This window comes from Castor canadensis, chromosome 13 (genome assembly GCF_047511655.1).
Source record: "Castor canadensis chromosome 13, mCasCan1.hap1v2, whole genome shotgun sequence".
In the NCBI taxonomy this organism is placed as follows: domain Eukaryota; kingdom Metazoa; phylum Chordata; class Mammalia; order Rodentia; family Castoridae; genus Castor; species Castor canadensis.
Window position 1 is genome coordinate 104214960 of NC_133398.1, and position 20158 is coordinate 104235117.

Below are 20158 nucleotides of genomic sequence, written 5' to 3' on the forward strand. Positions count from 1 at the left end.
GTTGCCGGGTTGCCGTTAGGGAAGCGGTAGAGGGTTGGTACGGTGCGGGGGGCGGGGAATGCCTTGACGGACAGGGGCATTGGACTAGAAGGGCGGAGCCGGGACGTTAAGGGCCACAGAGCGCGTGCGTATGGGTTTAGAAAGTTCCAGGGTGGTGGGCGGTTGGGCTTCAGACTGTAGGGAGGGGAGGTGTCGCGGGATTTGGCGAGACCCGAGGCGGGATCGGGAACGCCGCGCGCGGTGCTCTGAATGGCCGCGGTGGGTGTTGTCCTGTGTCGCGCCAGCGGTCAGTGCAGTTTAACTAGCGGTCCGAGGCAGAGAGGCGGTGGGTGTTGAGGAGTTCCCCGCGCCGCCTCGGCTCACCTTTCAGGTGTCCTTACCTGACCGAACCCGAGCTTCCGGCACTCCCCTGGCTAGAGAAGCCGGAAGCTGGACCCGGCAGTCCGGGTCTGGAAAAGGGCCGAGGCCAGGTGGCTTCTCTTAGCCGAAGTCTGCCGTCCAAAACGGGGAAGAGTAAGATGCCTGTAACCGCCCAAAATAAAACCCTAAGTCCTGGTTCGTGGGAATAAAAATGATGTTAAAAATAAAAAGTACATGTAAAATTAAGTTATTGGAAGGCCTGGCAGGATGACTGACAGCTGTAATTCCTAACTGCTTAGGAGGCGGAGATCAGGATGAAAGATGCTTGAGGCCAGTTGGGCAAAAAAGTAGCGAGACCCCGATCTCAACAAACAAGCTGCTGGTGGTAAGTGGAACTTTAATCCCAGCCACGTGGAGGCAAACGTTGGATGCTCATGTTCTGAGGCTACTACGCAAAAATGCAAGACTCTATCCAAAAGAATCACTAAAGTAAGGCTGGGGTGTAGCTTACGTGATAGAACACTTGCCTAACAAGCACAGGATTCTTGAGTTCAATCCCCCGTACAACCAAAATAAAAAGTTACTGGAAGAAAACATGGCAAGATGTAAATAGTGGACATTTTTACGCAGCAGAATTAAAACTGACTTTTAGCATTTTTCACAGCTTCCACAATGAGCATATGTCATTTTCAGTTTCAAAGGAAATGTTACTTCCAGCACAGGGCAGAAAGTAAGGTGGCCCACTGCTTCCCTCCCACGGTATTGTGCTGCCGTGACAGACAGGTGGCTGTTAGGAAACGGCTTTCTTACTGTGCTGCAGGAAGGAAGATCGGGTGCCAAGGTGGTCAATCCTAACGTGCGCCCTTTTCCCGGTTGCACAGGGCCCGCTTTTATGTCCTCTAACAAGGTGAAAGAGAAAACAAGCTTTTCTGATTGCTTACAAGTGTAAAATTCACTCTTGACACTATAGTAATGGCACCAATTACCCCCTAATGCCAGCACATGGGATGGGATCTGGGATTAGAATTTCAGCATAGGAGTATAAGGAGTAAAACTCCGTAACACATGAAATACTTCAGGCCTCTATTTAAAGATGCCTTCTGCAAAATAGTTTCTGCCTGGAAGCTAGGGGGTAGGTGGGGAGAGGGAGGGGGTGGGGAGGTTAAGGGAGGGGCAGGGGGAAGGGGGGAGAAATGACCCAAACATTGTATGCACATATGAATAAAATAATTTAAAAAAAAGATGCCTTCTGCCAGGCACAGTGATGTATACCTGTAATCCCAGCTACTCAGGAGGCAGAGAGCAGGAGGATCCCAGTTCTAAGCCAGCCTGGAGAAATAGATCTCGAGACCCTAAAGGACTGGTGGAGTGGCTTACAGAGTAGGCCCTGTTTTCAAACCCTAGTACCAAAAAGGGGGGTGGGGGGAGATCACTTCTGAAAAAGTCTTCCTTAATCACCCTCTCTACAGTTAAGTACCTTGCTTTCACCTTTATTCTGTAGTGATAGAATCCTGCCACTATTTATTGCACTTTTAGGTACAGTTTGCGCTCCCCCCACCCCCATCTGCACTCTAACCTCCATGCAGCCAATTAGAGAGCATGTCTGTTTGTTCACTCCATGCCTAGCACACAGCAGAGTCCCTTGCCCCTGATAAGCACTCAATAATAAATTTTGAAGACATGTTGGGCATAATAATGTACTGTGAGAGTAAGGATGCAAACAAACTTAAGGGAAATCAGTTACTAACTTTGGGAGAGGAGAACTTGATAATGCAAAGCTTCCTAGAGGATGTATTTGGAAGAGATATTATGGAGAAATTCAAATATAGACTAGTACAATCAACTCCCATGATGCATCAGCTTCAGTAATTAACATTTTGCCAATCAATCATCATGCTCCATCTATTCCTCCTCTCTCTCTCTCTCTCTCTCTCTTAACAAGAGTATCTTGCTGGCCTTGAACTCATGATCCTCCTGCTGAGTACTCGAATACAGGTACACACCACCATGCCCAGCTTCAAAAAGATTAAAAAAAAAATTTAGCCACCAGCCATTACATTGAGAATTCCTTAGTATTCCAATAACTGGCTTAGATTCAGATTTTTCTGATTACCTCACAAATACTTTTTTACAGTGGGTTTGAATCTGCATCCAAACTTCAGCTTACACCTTGCATTTGGTTTTTATCTCTTAATAGTCTAATTGTTTTTTCTGGAGGGTGTGGTACTGGGGTTTGAACTCAGGGCCTTGAGTTTGCTAGGCAGGTGCTCTACTGCTTGAGTGACCCGCCCCACAGCCCTTTATGCTTTGGCTATTTTTGAGATAGGGTCTCCTGGTTTTTGCCCAGGCCAGCCTGAATTAATTGCAGTCCTACTTCTTACTCACCTATAGCTGGGATGACAGGCACACACCACTATGCCCAGCTTTTTTGTTGAGATGGGGGTCTCACTACCCACTCCTCAGGCTGACTTTGAATCTTAATCCTTCCAATTTCTGCCTCCCTAGTAGCTGGGTACAGGTATAAGCCACTGCACCTGGCCTCTTGCAGTCTTTAATCCACACAAAAACACACATGCCATCTTTAAAAATACCTGTTTATTAAAGAAACCCAGGATATTTATGCCTGTGAAATATTCCACTGCCTGGATTTGTGCGATTTTATTTTCATGGTATAATTTACTTTGTTTTTCTGTAACTTGTATTTCTTAAAATCTGGTACCTAGATCTAAATTAAAAAAAAAATCCATGCAGCTAGAAAGTAGTAGACTCACACTGGAGCCCTAGCTGTCTGCCTCCAGAGTTAGGGCTTGTCTCCCCCTCATCCTCCACTGGCATGCTAGGCACGTGTTCAACCACTGAGCTACATCCCCAAACCAGAGTGAGACCTTTTAACTGCTACTCTTTACTGCCTCTTAGAATTCCACTGGTCAAAAGCCAGGAGACTGAAGGGCCTTACCAATAGAGGGCTTGGCATTTGTGAAGGTCTAAGGAAACATGGAAGACCCAGAGAAGACTGCAGGTGTTTTCTTGGAATGCAGTGATCGTGAGGAGGAAGGTGGTGGGAAGTACGTCTGGGGGAATGGATGTGGCAGGCAGACAATGGCCCCAATGATGTCTACATCCTAATCCCTGCAGCCTATGGATACACTATGCAGTGAAAGATACAATGCAGGTTTGATTAAGGAGTTTGAGATGGGAAGATAATCCTGGATTAGGGCCACTGTGATCACAAGGTTCTTTTTGGGAGGGAGATGATAGGGTCAGAGAAAGTACTGTGACACAAGCAAATGTCAGTTATGTGATCCCATACTAAAAGTTGCAGGTGGCCGTTGGAAGTTGGAAAAAGCAGGGAACAGATTCTAGAAGAAAGTCCTGCTGTCACCTTGATTTTAGCCCTACTAAGACCTGCTTTCTAGAACTGTAATGTAATAAATTTGTGTCATTTTAAGTCACTGAATTTGTGGTAGTTTGTTAAAATAGCAATAGGAAACTAAGGTAGAAGATGGGGCCAGCCTAAGGGATTCTTGGACTCCTAGTTTTGATCAAAGTGGAGGCATCTTTTGTTCTTAGTCAGGTGAGTGGCACTAACATCAGATGGGGTAGGGTAACTGGGAAATGTGGAGGATGGACAGGAAGGAACCAGAAGGGATCCCTGTTAGGAGGCATGGCAGTCAATAGGATGCTTGTTATAATGAGGTCTCCTCCATGATAGCAGGGTTGATTACAGAGGATGATGAAAATGTGAAGGACAGACCCAGCAGGACTTAGTTTTGTTTTTTGTTTGTTTGTTTTGTTGTTGTTGTTGTGCTGGAGACTGAGCCCAGAGCCTTATGCATGCTAGGCAAGCACTCTACCACTGAGTAAGATCACCAGCCCCTCTGCTCCTTGCTTAGAAGTGGGCCTTACAGAAGTTCAGGTTTTGACTGGTGTTTACTTGGTGAAAAAATACTGGTCCTTCCTAAACTAAGATTAGAACATGCCCAAGTAATCACATCTTTGCCTTACATCTGGAATGTCTCTACCCCATCAGCCTACCGTCAGTGCGGTCACAAAGAGGCCAAAGACCAGCCCCAGTTGATCCCTAGAGAGTCACTCAGCAAACACTGAGCATTGTGCAAGGCAATGTGCTAGGAGAGCCTTACACCTGAGAATAACACTGATTCTGCTGCTCCTAATAATACTATCAAGAAGGCACTGTAGTTTTTATTAGCATATATGAATCGTACAAAGGAGTTTCACTGTGATATTCCATACATATGTATAATGAACCTCGATTAAATACACCCCCTACTATTACTCCCTTATTTCTCCCCCTTCTTTTCTTTACAGTTTTAAGGTTTCTTTATGCTATTTTTATAAATGCAAATAATGTACTTCAAGCATATTCACCACCCCATCACCCTTTCCTTCCAATCTCCCTTTTACATTCATGTAATAGTAGTAGTAGTAGTATTGTTATTTCTAGAGCTGCATATCTAGAAATGTGATAGTTTGTCTTTCTCAGCTTGACTTAGCTCCTTTACATGATCTCCAGTTCCATCTGTTTCATGAAAACCATACAATTTCATTTTTCTTTATGGCTGAATAATATTTCATTGTGTATGTATTTCACATTTTCTTTATTCATTCATCTGTTTGATGAGTACCTAGACTGATTCTATAGCTTGACTATTGAGAATAGTGCTGTTACAAACATGGGTGTGCAGATATCTAGATTGTATATTGACTTACATTCCTTTGAATATATGCCCAGGAGTGTTCTAGTAGGATCATGGGGTAGTTATTTCTATTTTTAGTTTTTTGAGGCGTCTCCATCCTGATTTCCACAGTGGCTGTACTAATTTACATTTCTACCAACACTGTATAAGGAATACTTCCCCACCCACACATCCTTGCCAGCATTTTAAAAAATTACTGTATTATTGTTATACTGGGGGTACATTGTGACATTTACAAAAGTTCTTACAATATATCACAGTTGAATCTACCCCCTCCATCATTCTTCTTTATTCTCCCCTCCCCCAGAATGTGTTGTTTGTTTTATTTTTGGTGGGATAGGATTTGAACTCAGGGCTTCATGCTTGCAAAGCAGGTACTTTACCCCTTGAGCTACTCCTTCAGTCCATTTTGCTCTGGTTATTTTGGAATCCTCAAGTAGCTAGGATTACAGGTGTAAGCCACCAGCCACCAGGCTGTTGATTGTTTTCTTGATGATAGCCATTCTGACTGGGATGAAATGGAATGTCAGTGACATTTGATTTGTATTTTCTTTATGGATAAGGATATTGAACATCATGTATTATTTCATGTGTATTTCTTCCTGTATTATTTGCAATTTGTACTTTTGAGATCTATATGTTTACTTCATTTGCTCATTTATTGACTGGATTATTTGTTCTTTTGGTGTTTAAATTTTTTACCTCTTTATATATTCTGGATATTAATTCTTTGGTGAATAGTGGGCAAAATTTTTTTTGCCATTCTGTAGATGTCTCTTAATTCTGGTAATTGTTTCCCTTTCTTTGCAGATGCTTTTCAGTTTGATAAATTGATTTGTCACTTCTTGCTCTTACTTTCTGAGCAATTAGAGTCCGATTCAGAAAGTCATTGACTATCCCTAGATCTTCAAGGGTCTTCTTTATGTTTTTCTGTAGTAGTTTCAAGGTTTCGGGTCTTACATTAAGACCTTTGGTCAATTTTGAATTATTTTTTGTACAAGGTGAGAGATACAGATCTAGTTTCAGCCTTCTACATGTGGATATCCAGTTTCTCCACCACTATTTTTCAAGGGGGTTGTCTTTTCTCCAATGTATGTTTTTAGCATCTTTGCTGAAAACCAGGTCACTATATAGCTGTCTGGGCTTATTGCTGGATCTTCTCTCTCCTTTTTTTGTGTGCACTGAGAATTGAACTCAGAGCCTCAGACATGCTAGGCACTCTGACACTTGAGCCACACCCTCAGCCCTGGATCTTTTATTCTATTCCATTGGAATATGTGTCTGATTTTGTGTAGAAGGTACTTTAAACTTTGCAAACATTTTTCCAGGGTCCCGACTGAGAATCTACACCAATCATCTAAAGTAGGCAGGGTGAATGAAAGATCAGTTGCAAAGCCCTCCTTGACTCAGAGTTCTCATCTAAACAGGATAACATTTTATTTTATTTAATTGATTTATTTTTTTTGGTTCTGGGGATGGAACCCAGGGCTGTAGGCTTGCTAAGCAAGCACTCTACACTTGAGCTATACCCTCAACCCTCGAGGCAAAATTTTAAACGTGTGTGTAATATCAAAAGTTTTGTTCATTGTGTCACTAGAAATGACTTTTGCCAGGGAATTCTATGTGTTAGGAGTGTGACTGACTGTGTACTTTAAAATATGTGTTAATCTTTTCTCTGCTAATGTGGGCACAAGGAAATGAACTAATTCAGAACCATCAGCACACAGAGTCAAGCTGAAGTTAGAGTTCCAAATGCTTACTCTCTATCGAATTCTGTTGATGTTCAGCTAATTGTGCACAAGGAAGAAGCAGGTCATGTGTGTCGTTTATTGACTGTTCTGTGGAAGAGTACATTTGTATATACTATTTGGTGGTTCTGGGGTTTGAACTCATGATCTCATGCTTGCTAGACATATGCTCTACCACTTGAGACGTGTCCCCAGCCATATATATAATTCTTGTTTTTCCCCAGTGGCACTGGGGTTTGAACTCAGGGTCTTGCACTTGCTGGGTAGGTGCTCTTCCAACTGAGCCAAGCTAGCCCCCTGTGTATAGCTCTTAATTAAAAATTTTAATTCCCCCCAAACTCATACCACTCTTCCTATTATGTTTTAGTTTTGTTTGAAAGTTACAGAACTACTAATTACTCTTTTTTTTCTCCATTAATTTTTTTATTAGGATGTTTGTGGTACAGGGGGGATTCATCGTGACACTTCCATATAGGCTTATATTATACATTGGTTAGATCATGCCCACCGCCTTTCTCCCTCACCCTCCTCCCCACCCCACTTAAAACTATTGCAAGAGGTTTCTTTGTTCCATTTTGTATACTAATCACTCTTATTACTAATTTAGAAGATATGTACAATATTAGAAGGAAAGTTCTGCTCAGTTAGCACAGATTTAATCAACTATAATCCCAATACAGCATCAACACAGAAGAGTTCAGGGACCTCAGAAAGTGTGCCATTTCTCCCCACCAGCAAACAGGCAATTCTGCAGAGCAGACACCAGCTGAGCCTTCTCTAATTAAATTTGTCCCATCACTCTTCACCTGTAGATGTGTTAGATCCTACAGGTTGAGGACTTGGTCCCTAAGACTACTCCCCACCACACACACACACACACACACACACAAACACCTCTGTTAATTGCTTACCCAGTTATAAATTCAGGTTCCCATGACCCCATTTGTGGGTTGGCTTAATCTGCTCAGACTTCTTAGAGAATTCAGGGAAGTGTCTGTTAACATTTACCAGTTGATTATTCAAAGGACACAGAAGAAGAGATGGCTAAGGGTGGGGTATGGAAGAAGGGTGGTATACTACTCTCCAGCAGTTTTTTTTTGCCATCTTGTGACTAATTCCTGTCCTTTTGGGTTTTTATGGAAGTTTCATTACAATTAAATCATTGCTCATTGGTGATCAAGTTAACCTTTGGCCTCTTTTCCCTCCCAAGAGGGTGGGAGCTAGGCAGTCCAAACCCTCCAATCCAGCCTAGGTTATTTCAGTGACCACTTCCCACCCTGGGGCTGCGAGCCACTAGTGAACTCATTAACACGCAAAAAGACACTATCATTTCAGAGATTCAAAGGATTTGAGGAGTTGTATACCAGGAATCAGGGGCAAGGACCAAACGTAGTTAGCAATATCAAATTACTGAACAGTATGAGGAGAAAAAAAAAGTGGTTATCTCAAAAAAACATTTGAGAGGATGGGGACATGGCTCAGTGGTAAAGTGCTTCCCTAGCATGCACAAGGCCCTGGGCTTGATCCTTAGGACAACAATAAAACGAAAAAACCCACAAACAAAAAATTTTTTTGATAAAGTTCACCACACATTTAAAATATAAACTCAACAAATCTACCATTTATTGATAATACCACTCTTAGTAGTTACGAATAGGAGAAAAGTTTGTTAATATGGTAATGGTACCTATAAAAAACAGTTAATATAATTCTTACGAGAAAACATTAGAAGCATTCCCTTAAAATTTTTCTATTAGCTTCAATTATATTGAATAATGTACTGGAAGTTTTAGCCAGCACAATAAAAAGAAGAAATTTAAGGCACAATAATTAGATAGGAATCAAATGGTTTAATTTTATTATATATGGGTCTGGTTTATGTATCTTGTTGCAAGATCAGTATAAAATGCCATTACATTCTTATATACATTCTTATATAGAAAACATACCTAAAAAGAAATACTACGTTAGTATCAAATGTCATATACCTAGGAATAAAGCCCCAGCAATCAAAATTACAAAATGTAAGAGGCTTAAACCAGGCACCTGTGACTCACGCCTGTAATCCTAGCTACTCAGGAGAGAGATCAGGAGGATGGAATTCGAAGCCAGCCCTGAACAAATATAGATAGAACCTATCTTGAAAAAAAATACATTACAAAATAGGGTTGGTGGAGTGGCTCAAGTGGTAGAATGCCTACCTAGCAAGCATGAAGCCCTGAGTTCAAACCCTAGTACTGCCAAAGGAAGTAGAGGCCTATGACTTGGATAAATGGAGAAATGTACTATGCTCATGCTCAGGAGGAGTTAATATAGTGAAGATACACATTTTCTCAAGATTGAACTTAGATTTGCTACAGTCCCAGTAAAAATACTGCATTCAAACAAACGCTTTAATTGACCTCCAGGGGTCAAAAAGAGCAAAGACACTTTGGTAGACTCCTATGAAGATCTTAACTTATTAAGAAGCTACAGTAATGAAGATAGTGTGACTCTAGCTTACAAAAACTAAGATCACGTGGGACTGAGTAGCCAAACTGACTCATAGAGCACGATAAATAACTTAGATTCAGTGGACCTTTGTGGTAGATATCCTCTATCATTTTAAGGATATTTGTTTGTTTGTTTGTTTGTTTGTTTTGAGACAGGGTCTCCTGCATATCCCAGGCTGGCCTTGAAGTCTTGATTCTCCTGTCTCTGCTTCCTGAGTGCAGCAATTCCAGGCATGCACCACCATGCCTGACTCATTTTAAGGATGTTTCATTCTTACTTTGCTAAGAATGTTTATCATAAATTTATGACAATGAATGTTTATCAAAAGTAAATGTACTTTACCATATATTCTAAAGTTCTTCATTTTTATATTAACTAACGATTGTTTTAGAATTATGGATATAAACTTCAAATAAAAAAATGAAATGATATTAGTAACAAATCTTAGAGTCAAATGGAAATATTATTATTATTATTGGCAGCACCAGGGTTTGAACTTAGAGCCTCTCACTTGCTAGGCAAGCATTCTTAACACTTAAGCCACTCCACCAGCCCTTTTTATGATGGCATTCTTCAAGATACGGTCTCCCAAACTATTTGCTTCGAACCCCTCAATCCTCCTGATCTCTGCCTCCTGAGTAGCTAGGATTTACAAGCATGAGCCACTGGTGCCCGGCTAGAAATATTATTGAAAAACATTTGAAATGCATTGAAAGCACAGTGGATACAAATGAACAAAGTGAACTAGAAGATCAGGTTGAAAGACAGCCCCAGAAAGCATAAGGGAGGGATTAAAAAAAATGTAAATACAAAGCAAAAAGACTCACAGTAGAAGTGACAACTCTCCTTAGAAGAAGAGTTCCAAAGAGAAAGAAAAAATAAAGAGGGGGAGGAAATACTTACACTGAGAATGACTGCAATTCCCTAGTTTTAAAGAAAGATAAAAAACTTCAGAGTAAAAGGACTTGTAGAATGCTGAACAGTATAAATTAAACATATATATATTTTTATATGTAATCATAGAAAGATTATACTGCAATTTTAGAAGATCAAAGACCAAGGAAAGTTCTAAAAGCTTCTAGATGGAAATTGCAGGTTACCTACAAAGCAACCAGAATAGCTGGACAATGGCAATCTGAAAAGCAGCACTGAAGTCAAGAAGAAAGTGGATCACTGTTAAAAAGTTTTGAATGAAAGAGTGGAAATAAGCTGAGCACAGGTGGCTCATGGCTGTAATCCTAGCTACTCAGGAGGCAGCGAGCAGGAGGATTGTGGTTCAAAGCCAGTCTGGGCAAATACTTCGAGAGACCTAATCTCAAAAATACTCAACACAAAAAAGGGCTGGTGGAGCGGCTCAAGGTATAGGCCCTGAGGTCAAATCCCAGTACCACACACACACACTCACACACACACACAAAGAGTAGAAACAAATACAGGACAACAGTGCAATGTTGGAAATAAAGCAGTCTCCCTAAGACTGCAGTTACTAATATCCTTTTGTCTGTTTTATGCTTAAAATTTATGTTCATAACTCAAGTCTGGCAGAGTGGCTCAAACAGTAGAGCACTTGCCCAGCAAGCATGAGACCCTGAGTTCAAACCCTAGTACCACCAAAACAAATTTATATTCATAATTCTAAAACTATTATTAATCACATCTAACTTAGTGACTTAGGATATGTGTTGTCTAAAAAAGGACAGATGTAAAAAGCTGTTTATTGTTCACAATTCAGAAACAATGCGAGTTGCAATACTGATTGATAAAACAGAGAGATCTTTGCAGGTGCTGATAAATTTAGGAAATTAAGTATATTCACAGCTGGGGAAAATAAATAAATATATATGTAAAAGAAAGAGATTAGGAATCCATCCCCAGAACTGTTCGCTACAGCACTTTGTTCTGCTAGCATCTGTAGTAGTAAAATTTAATGCTTCAAGTGCCACATTCCCCGTTGGGATAAATTTTAAAGTATTGTTCACAAATCCCTCCCATTCCAGTATGCTTGCCTTTTGCAATGTAAAGTCACCAACCCTTCTTTAGATAGGTGAGTCTATTTCTTCAAGCTTGGTCTGTTTGAGTTACTTTATCTGGCCAGTATAATATGGCTAAAGTGGAATTATGCAACTTCTGAGGTTTGTTCTTCAGAGGCATTGGCAGCCTCTACCTTCTCCCTCTTGCAGTGCTGCCCAGGAATGTAACCATCGGGAAGACACATAGAGAACTCAGTTGCCTAGCCATTGATTAGCATCAGTGACCAAACATGTAGGCAGTGCTGAACACAGCACAGAGACCAAGAGAAATGAATACAGCAACTGCCCAACTAACCCTCAGAATACTGTGAAAGAATGTCATTGCTTAATGACATTCATTTTGAGAGGAAGTTTGCCATACAGAGATATAGACAGCTGATTTGACCCCTTTAATCTTTGTGATGAACTCAAGTCTTGCAGAAGTGTACTTTATGGAGAAAAGTTAATTATGTTCAGAATCACAGTTTTAATGAAATCCACAAAACAGTCTTAATTTTCCAATCTCTGAAGCATTGGAAGGGCATTGGAATAGATCACCAGGAAAACACAATTTTGAGCCATATAGTGATGTGAAAAAAGTACATTTAAGCAAGTCAGTCTACATACCACAAAAAAGAGAAAAAAAATAGTTCAACTCATTTTATGAGGCCAGTATAACCTTTATCCAGAACCAGAGAAGGGGAATAGTAAAGAAAAAGCAAAGTTCCAGTCATTCCTATTTTAAATGCAGATGTGAATTTAGCTAACTGAAACCAATATTGTATTTAAAATTGCATCATCACTGGTGGCTCACGTCTGTAATCCTTGCTACTCAGAAGGCAGCCAGTCTGGACAAATAGTTCAAGAGACTCTATTTCAAAAAATACCCAACACAAAACAGGGCTGGTGGAGTGGCTCAAGTGGTAGAGCGCCTGCCTAGCAAATGTGAGGCCCTGAGTATCACCAAATAAATAAAATTACACCATCAAATAGAATTGTCTCAGAAAGTCAGTGGCAATGAATTTAATGGCAATGAGCCAGTCTACCAAGGTTACACCCATGCTTTTCACAATAGCCAAGATATGGAAACAACCAAGATGCTCCACTACAGATGAATGGATTAAGAAAATGTGGTATTTATACACAATGGAGCCATGAAGAAGAATGAAATCTTATCATTTGCAAGTAAATGGATGGAACTGGAGAACATCATTCTGAGCGAGGTTAGCCAGGCTCAGAAGACAAAAAATCACGTTCTCTCTCACATGCGGTCTTTAGATCTAGGGCAAATACAGCAATGTTGTAGGCCTTGGGTTACATGACAAGGGGAAAACATATACAGGAGGTATGGGGTTAGATAGAAAACCCAAACCCAAAATATGAAATCATTTGATGTCCCCACTACAGAGGAACTAATACGGAAACCTTAAAGCGACAGAGATCAACACAAGAAGGGGATCAGGAACCAGTGTAAAGATCAGTTAGAGATGAATCAACCTGGGTTGTAACACATTTGTACGTGAAAAGCAATGCTAGGAATCTCTCTGTATAGCTGTCCTTATCTCAGCTAGCAAAAATGCTATATCTTTCTTATTATTGCTTATTTCTACTCTCCAACGGAACTGGAGAAAAGCACAGAACAGGTTCTGCCTGGAAGGGGCGGGGAGAGGGTGGGGGTGGGGGAACGAGGGAGAAATGGCCCAAACAATGTATGCACGTGTGAATAAATGAATTAAAAAAAAAAGAATGTGTGTTCACAATGATTCCTAACTAATGGCCAAAGTAACACAGAACAGGGCAGGGGACACAGACAAAGATGGCTTTATCCCTGTGATTTCAGCGCGTGATCAGGTGGTGGTTTTCTTGGAGTCCTATCTACCCACTTATCCTCTTCCCTCCTCTTCTTTCCTTATTTCTTTCTTCCTTGCCACTCTTAAATTTAAACTTGTAATTTGATAAATACTAATTAAGGTGAGGATCTATATACATGTGTACATATGAACACATATATAACCATTTCTTTATCCACATTTACATTTTAGTTTAATTTTCTTTTTGAAAGAAAATTAATAAATGCTTTAAGAGACCCTGAGATTTGTTCTACTGTTTCAGAGCTTTAAAATTAATAACCCTGCCTGTTCTTTTTTTTTGGCAGTAATGGGATTTGAACTAAGAACCTTGTGCAGCAAGCACAAAGCAGACGCTCTACCACCTGAGCTGCACCCCACTTCTAACAAGCTTATTTACACTGCCTAGTGAATGACTAACCTTCTAGTGCCGCATTTGTAGGTGCATATGCTCCGTGCCTTCCACACAAGAGAATGAACTGAGCCACTCCCATCCCTAGGAAGTGGCTTTGCCCTGGAAGTGGTTAGAGTCAAGGTTCAGGAGGCAAGAAGAGCTAGAGGCTGAGCGAAATGTGACAAGGACATGAAGGCATGATGATAACAAGCACTGTGGAGGCTTAGGAACAGCATGGACCCCACTGCTGCCCACACATCAGTATGCAGAGGCCAGAACTTTCTGCTTTCAAGAGAGTTCATTTGCAGAGGATTTGCAGCCATGGTGTTCTACCTCACAGTTTGAGAAAGTGAGACAGATAAGGCCCCCATCCTGAGAGAAGCAGAGGAGTTAGGCTCCAGCCAGGCTCTTCTTGGCGTCTCCATCTACCTCTGGGGCTATTTTTGTGCCCCAGGTTCTAATGGTGGTGCAGTTCCCCCACACCCTTACAGTGATGTGGTCCTTTCCTATACAGTTATTTCCACTTCTTTCTTTCAGCTAAGAGTTTTAGTTGGTACTGGGGTTTGAACTTAGGTCCTCAAGCTTGCTAGGCAGGTGCTCTATCACTTGAGCCGTTCCATCAGCCCTTTTTTGGGTTGGGTATTTTTTGAGATAGGGTCTTGAGAACTATTTGCCCGGGCTGGCAATCCTCCTGATCTCTGCCTCCTGAGTAGCTAGGATGGCATGTGTGAGTCACCAGCGTCCAGCTAGCATACAGTAATTTGATAAGGTAAAATTATCCAGTCTATTTGACCCACCAAATCCTGGGCTGACATCAGTATGTCAGGGTGGCAATATCAGCTCTCACATTTGTCCAATGTAGGGTGTTTCAAACTCCTGTCTTTTAACACAATCCACAGAAGTACGTTTTACATTGATACCTGTGTCATGTGCATGTATGAGTGCATGTGCACACAAACACACTTCATTGGTGAATTTTGGTGAGACAATACCTGTTACGATGTGTGCTATAGCTCATCTCAATTTCCTTCTTTTCCAATTTACTATATCCCATTAGAAAAGATGGGACCTTCTAAATTAATTCCAGGATCCACCAATGGTTGTGACTGCACTTTGGAAAGTACGACTGTGATTGTTTCCTCTCAGCGTCACTCTTACAGCCCCATCTTCTGAGGAGATACTGTCTCATGAGATTTTCTTACAAGAAGAAAATTGACCAGTGAATGTGAGATTTCTGCTTATTTGGAAGCGATTTCCCATCACAGAAGAGCAGAATGGCCTTCTGCCTCCTGAGTTTAGTTGCACAACTCTCTCCTGGGAGCCAAGTACTCACACAATCGAATTTTTGACTCCGCAAAGCTGAGGCCAGCCAAGGATTTGGGTTCTCTCTCAGTTTGGAAGTGTGCATATGGATGATAGTGTACCTAGGTACCTTTCTGTCATGGTCTGAGTTGTGCCCCTCCAAATTCTTATGTTGAGGTCTCTCACCCCCTACTCAGAATGTGACTGTCTTTGGAGACAGGGCCTTCACAGATGCGACTAAGATAGAAGGAGGTCACTATGGTTGGTGGGCTCTAATCCAACATGACAGGTGTCCTCAGAAGAGGAGGAAATTAGGACACATATACAAGCATGTAGATACACAGAGGGATGACCACAGGGAGAAGGAGGGAGGCCTCAGAAGGAGGCCTTGACCTTGACCTTGGACTTTTCAGTCTCCAGAACCATCTGTTGTTTCATCCAGTGCTGTACTTTGTCTGACTATCAGAACTCCGTAGGTTTTTCCAGGCATTGAGGAATTATCTGCTTTCCCCTTACCTGGCTTCTGCCAAGTTCCAACAATCCTTCATTCCTATTGGAATTGTCATGTTTTATCTTAATTATTCACTGTGACTGAATTCCTCCATATGAAGCCATAATTTGATGAAGAAGAGTTTGTCAATAAATGCTTGTTTGATTGAACTCAAAATATAAGAACAAGTATTGTATCCTTCAGGATTGCCTCACAAATTTTTGTTGCAAAAAATTTTTGCTGTCATGAGGACATGTACACCCTCCCCACACACTGTACTTTAACCATGAGAATGCCATCTGAACTTCCTGTCATAACAGACACCTCTTCTTCAGCTCTTCCTACAGACGGCCATTTGGCTTGTTTGAATGCCTCCCTGCTTCATAAGGCAGCTGTATTAGTCAGTTTTCAATCACTACAACGTTTAACACATGGGCCTTTGGAGGATCGTCAACACCCAAACTACAGCTGTAGCCAATTTCTCCAGTTGGATCTTGATATTAGAATGTTCTTCCATATGATGCACTAAAATCTACCTGCTTTTGGCTTCCACACTGGTTCTCATCTCTGTTCTGGAGCCTAGAAGAATGAGGCAAATTTCTTTTTATCTAATAATCAGGCTGGTTAACCAGCCTCTCACTGCATAATCTCAATTTAGCAATGTATTGTCTATAGGGTGGCTTATCAGACAATAGAAGTCATTCCTTGTGGTGTCCTGCTTTGCCTCTAGAGGTGATGCAGTACAGGCAGCCAAGATAAAGTGCTTCAGAGGTCAGGCAGGTAAGGTAAACAAGAGAGGTCAGCCAAGAGTCAGCCCTGGTGACCTGTCTCAGCCTTCAGTTTTTGCCCTGTCTTTATTTTCATTCTGGAACAATGCAGTCATTCTACTTTAGGACAAAAATGTTATGTTACTACACAAAACTCTTTCCCATAAAAAATTCTTTTTCAACTTTCCTTACAAAATGCGTTCTCATATTTACAAGTTCCTTTACATTGACTCTCCACTACTTACTAGTTCCTTTCTGCCTTGTTTTATTTCCTTCCTTAAATTTATATTTTGAAAAAGTCCTTTAAAAAAAATCTCCAAATGAGACAAAATTGTTCTTTTCTCAATAAAAGAAATATTTTTTGTCTTTCTTATAGTTTTTCTTATCAAAAGCACACATTAATTTTCTTCTTGATTTCCTTACATATAGATTTACATATATTAATTAGAATTTTTAGCTCCTAGGAACCCAAATTTCTAGTGAAATCTTCCTGCCTCAGCCTTCTGAGTGCTGGGATTACAGGTATAGACCACCATACCCTCAAATTATATTTCTGATAAAATGGGCTGAGTTAAGGTCCCCTGTTGATATGACTACACTTTAAGATTTTCATTTGTCCAGATCATTTATGTGTATCAAATTTTTGGGTAAAGCAGTTCACATGGCAGGCTAGTTTTAAAAACCTTCTTTTATCCTTTCTTCCCTTTTTCTTCAGTTCCAAATGAGTTTTGGCTTAATTCTTCATTGTTCACATTTTGGCTAGCTCTGACTGAAGTAAAAAATTTCCAAGAGACCTGGAGTAACAGAACTATAGCAAGAAGAAGGTTCAATGATGCTCTAAAAAGAGGCAGCCTCCATTCGGTTCCAACTTACCTCTTCCTCACAGAAATCCAGCCTTGTGTCCATAGATACAGATTTTCAAAATAGATATCTGAATTCCATACTTTAAATTTAAAATCAGCTCATTAAAATAACGAGTGCACATAAAAACTAGGGAGACACAGTAAGTCCAATGTTGATTTCTTGGTTTTGATCATGTATTGTGGTTGTGCAAGATGTTAACATAGTGGAAAACTGGATCAGGGGGTCTAAAGAACTTTTTGTACCATTTTCACAACTACTTATGGCTAAAATGATCTAAAATTAAAGCTGAAAGATTTCCTTCTTGGCACTGTTTCACCTTCATATCTAAAGCATATTTTATCATTGATTTTTCTCTCCCATTCCCAATCCATTTCTAGATTATGTCCACAGGAAATCAACTCCAGGTTGCAGCCATGGGCAGAGCACACATGTCCAGTGACCCAGGAATACGCTCTGCCTATATAATGAGGGGTTTCCAAGCTATCACACTTTTTAGCCATAGCCATAACGACTGGACCTGTAAGGGTCCTATATGCTTTCTATGTAGGGAGCTATTTTTCTGGGGTTGCAGGAATAGCAGCTGTTCCTCTTGTACATACATTCCAGTACATTATAATTAATTATTATTTTTTTTAGTGGGATGAGGATTTTGAACTCAGGGCTACACTTGCAAAGCAGGTGCTCTACTGCTTGAGCCACACCTCTGGTCCACTTTTGCTCTGGTTATTTTGAAGAAGGGGTCTCATGAACCATTTGCCCAGGCTGGCCTTGAACCTTGATCCTCCTGATCTCAGCCACCCAGGCAGCTAAGATTAGAGACTTAATACAGTGCCTGCATCTGTCCCCTGCTGGAGGATGAGTCCTTCTGGGACCTGGAGGCTGTGTCCTCTGTGTCTCATTGCTGTTTCCAGATTAGGCCCTCATACCTCTGCCTAAAACCTCCCGCATGTTATATGCATGTATGAAAATAGCACACTGAATCCATTAATATGTACAATTAATATGCATGAAATTAAAAAGCCCAGTATGGCCTCCTGTGGAGTCTCTGCCAGCTTAGTTCTCCCTTCTCCTGTGAGTCTCTCTCACCAACTGAATGTCTACAATTTCACTCAGTTCTGATTCTATCTCCTAGAGTTAACACATACTCCACAAGTTAAAATCTCAGTCCCCACAAGACCTCCTCCATGCCAGATACCAGTGGCAAGTCCCAGGTTGTCACCAGAACTTCTGAACAACTGGCAATTGGATCAAGAGTGGTCACAACCCCCTCTTTGGTTCACAGAATTGATTTAGTGGTAAAAGATACTAAAAATCATACAAATAAACAGACAGAACTGAGGTTTGGTTCAAGAGGCACCTGCTTAGCAAGATGGGGCTCTGAGTTGAATCCCCAGTACTGCCAAAAAAAAATGTAAATAAACAAATAAGCAGCCAGATGAAGAGGTACATGGGGTGAAATCTGGATGGGTCCTGCACATACATGCTTTGGAACCCATGGAGTTGGGGTGTACCACCCTCCCAGCCTTTGAATGTGTGTTCACCAACCTCAAACTCTCTGAGCCCCATACTTTGGGCATTTTCACAAAGGCATTTCCCTCCACCTGGGAGATGGGGGTGGGGCTTGGAAATTCCAAGCTGCTTTTCATGGTGGGATGACCAGCCCCAGTCAAGAGTCACCTCGTGAACACAAAAGACACTCCTATCATGTAGGAAATTCCAAGGGATCTAAGAGCTCTGTGTCAGGAACCGAAGGCAGAGACCACATACATATTTCTTATGACACATTCCCTCACTTCCTGTCTGGCCCTAGACCTTCACTTGTGTTCCAATTTACTTTTCCCAGCAGCTGTTTCCAACAATCAAGTGCACAGGAAAGAAGATAAAAGGGCTTAGCTCTTCTTTCCTCCAGATCCTAACATTCACAGTCGTCTATGACGTTGGCACAACCTGTATAGCTCATACTTCATCAGTTATACATTGGGTTTTGTGTATGTAGGTCTATGCAATTTTGTCATGTACATCACACAACCAACACCACAATCAAAATGCTCAACTGTATCATGGCCACAGGATTTCCTCATTTTACTCCTTTGTAGCCATACCTCTCCCCCTCACCACTGCCTTCATTTTTTGGGTGGGTGTATGCACGGCAGTGGGACTTTGAATTCAGGGCCTCATGCTTGCTAGGCAGGCACTCTACCACTTGAGCCACTCCCACACCCTTTCTTGGGTTGAGTATTTTTCAAGATAGGGTCTCATGAACTATTTGCCCAGGGTAAACTTTGGACAGTGATCCTCCTATCCTCTGCCTCCTGAGAGGCTAGAATTACAGGCTTGAGCCACCAGCGCCCAGCTCTGCCTTCATCATTCTGTGAATTCATGACTGTTCTATAACCAGCACGTATCCTCTGAGACTGGCTCTTTTCACTCAGCACAGTATCCATCAAGGTTTATCTAAATTATTGTGTTTATCGATAATTTATTCCTTTTAATTGCTAACTGGTATTACATGATATAGATTGCTACAGTTTGCTTGACTATTAAAGTTTATTTTTTTATGTGATATGGAGTTTGAACTCAGGGCCTACACCTTCAGCTACTCCACCAGCTGCCCCCTCCCCTTTTTGTGTGTGTGTGTGTGTGAAGGGATTTTTTTGACATACGGTCTCAAGAACTACTTGCCTAGGCTGGCTTCGAACTGCCATCCTCCTGATCTCTGCCTTCTGAGTAGCTAGGATTGTAGGCATCAGCCACTGGTACCTGGCTTGTCTTTTCATTCTTATAAAAGGGTCTATCACAGAGTAAGCATTTTAAATCTTGGTAAGATCAAATATAACAAATTTTCCTCAGAAAGGTCATTCTTTTGGTGTTTTTTGTCTAGTTCTAAGTCCCAAGGATTTTCTCCAATGTTCTATTGCCTTACATTTTTATGTTTAAGTCCATGACCCATTTTGAGTCAAGTTTTGTATAAGGTGTGAAGTTTAGATTGAGATTTCTTCCTCCCCCTCGTCCTCCTTGCTTGTGGATACCCATTTATTGCTGTGTCATTTGTTGATGGCTGTCTTTTCTCTATTGAATTGATTTTGTGCCTCTGTCAAGAATTAAACAGCCATATTTGTGTGGGCCTCTTTCTGGATTCTCTGTGCTGTTCCAGGGATCCATGTGT

The 20158-nt window shown here is 41.2% G+C and overlaps 1 long non-coding RNA gene across 3 annotated transcripts in view; it reads left to right on the forward strand.

Moving 5' to 3' along the window:
- The first annotated feature begins 98 nt into the window (after positions 1 to 98).
- LOC141415542 (uncharacterized) overlaps positions 99 to 20158 on the forward strand; it is a 35305-nt gene continuing 15245 nt past the window's right edge. Inside the window, exons 1-2 of one of the 3 annotated variants that reach the window (XR_012440514.1) lie at positions 99 to 124; positions 660 to 745. This is a non-coding gene — a long non-coding RNA (uncharacterized lncRNA). Of the gene's footprint in view, positions 125 to 185; positions 287 to 659; positions 746 to 20158 lie in introns of those variants that run through there. The other 2 variants (XR_012440515.1, XR_012440516.1) reach the window with 2 other exon arrangements.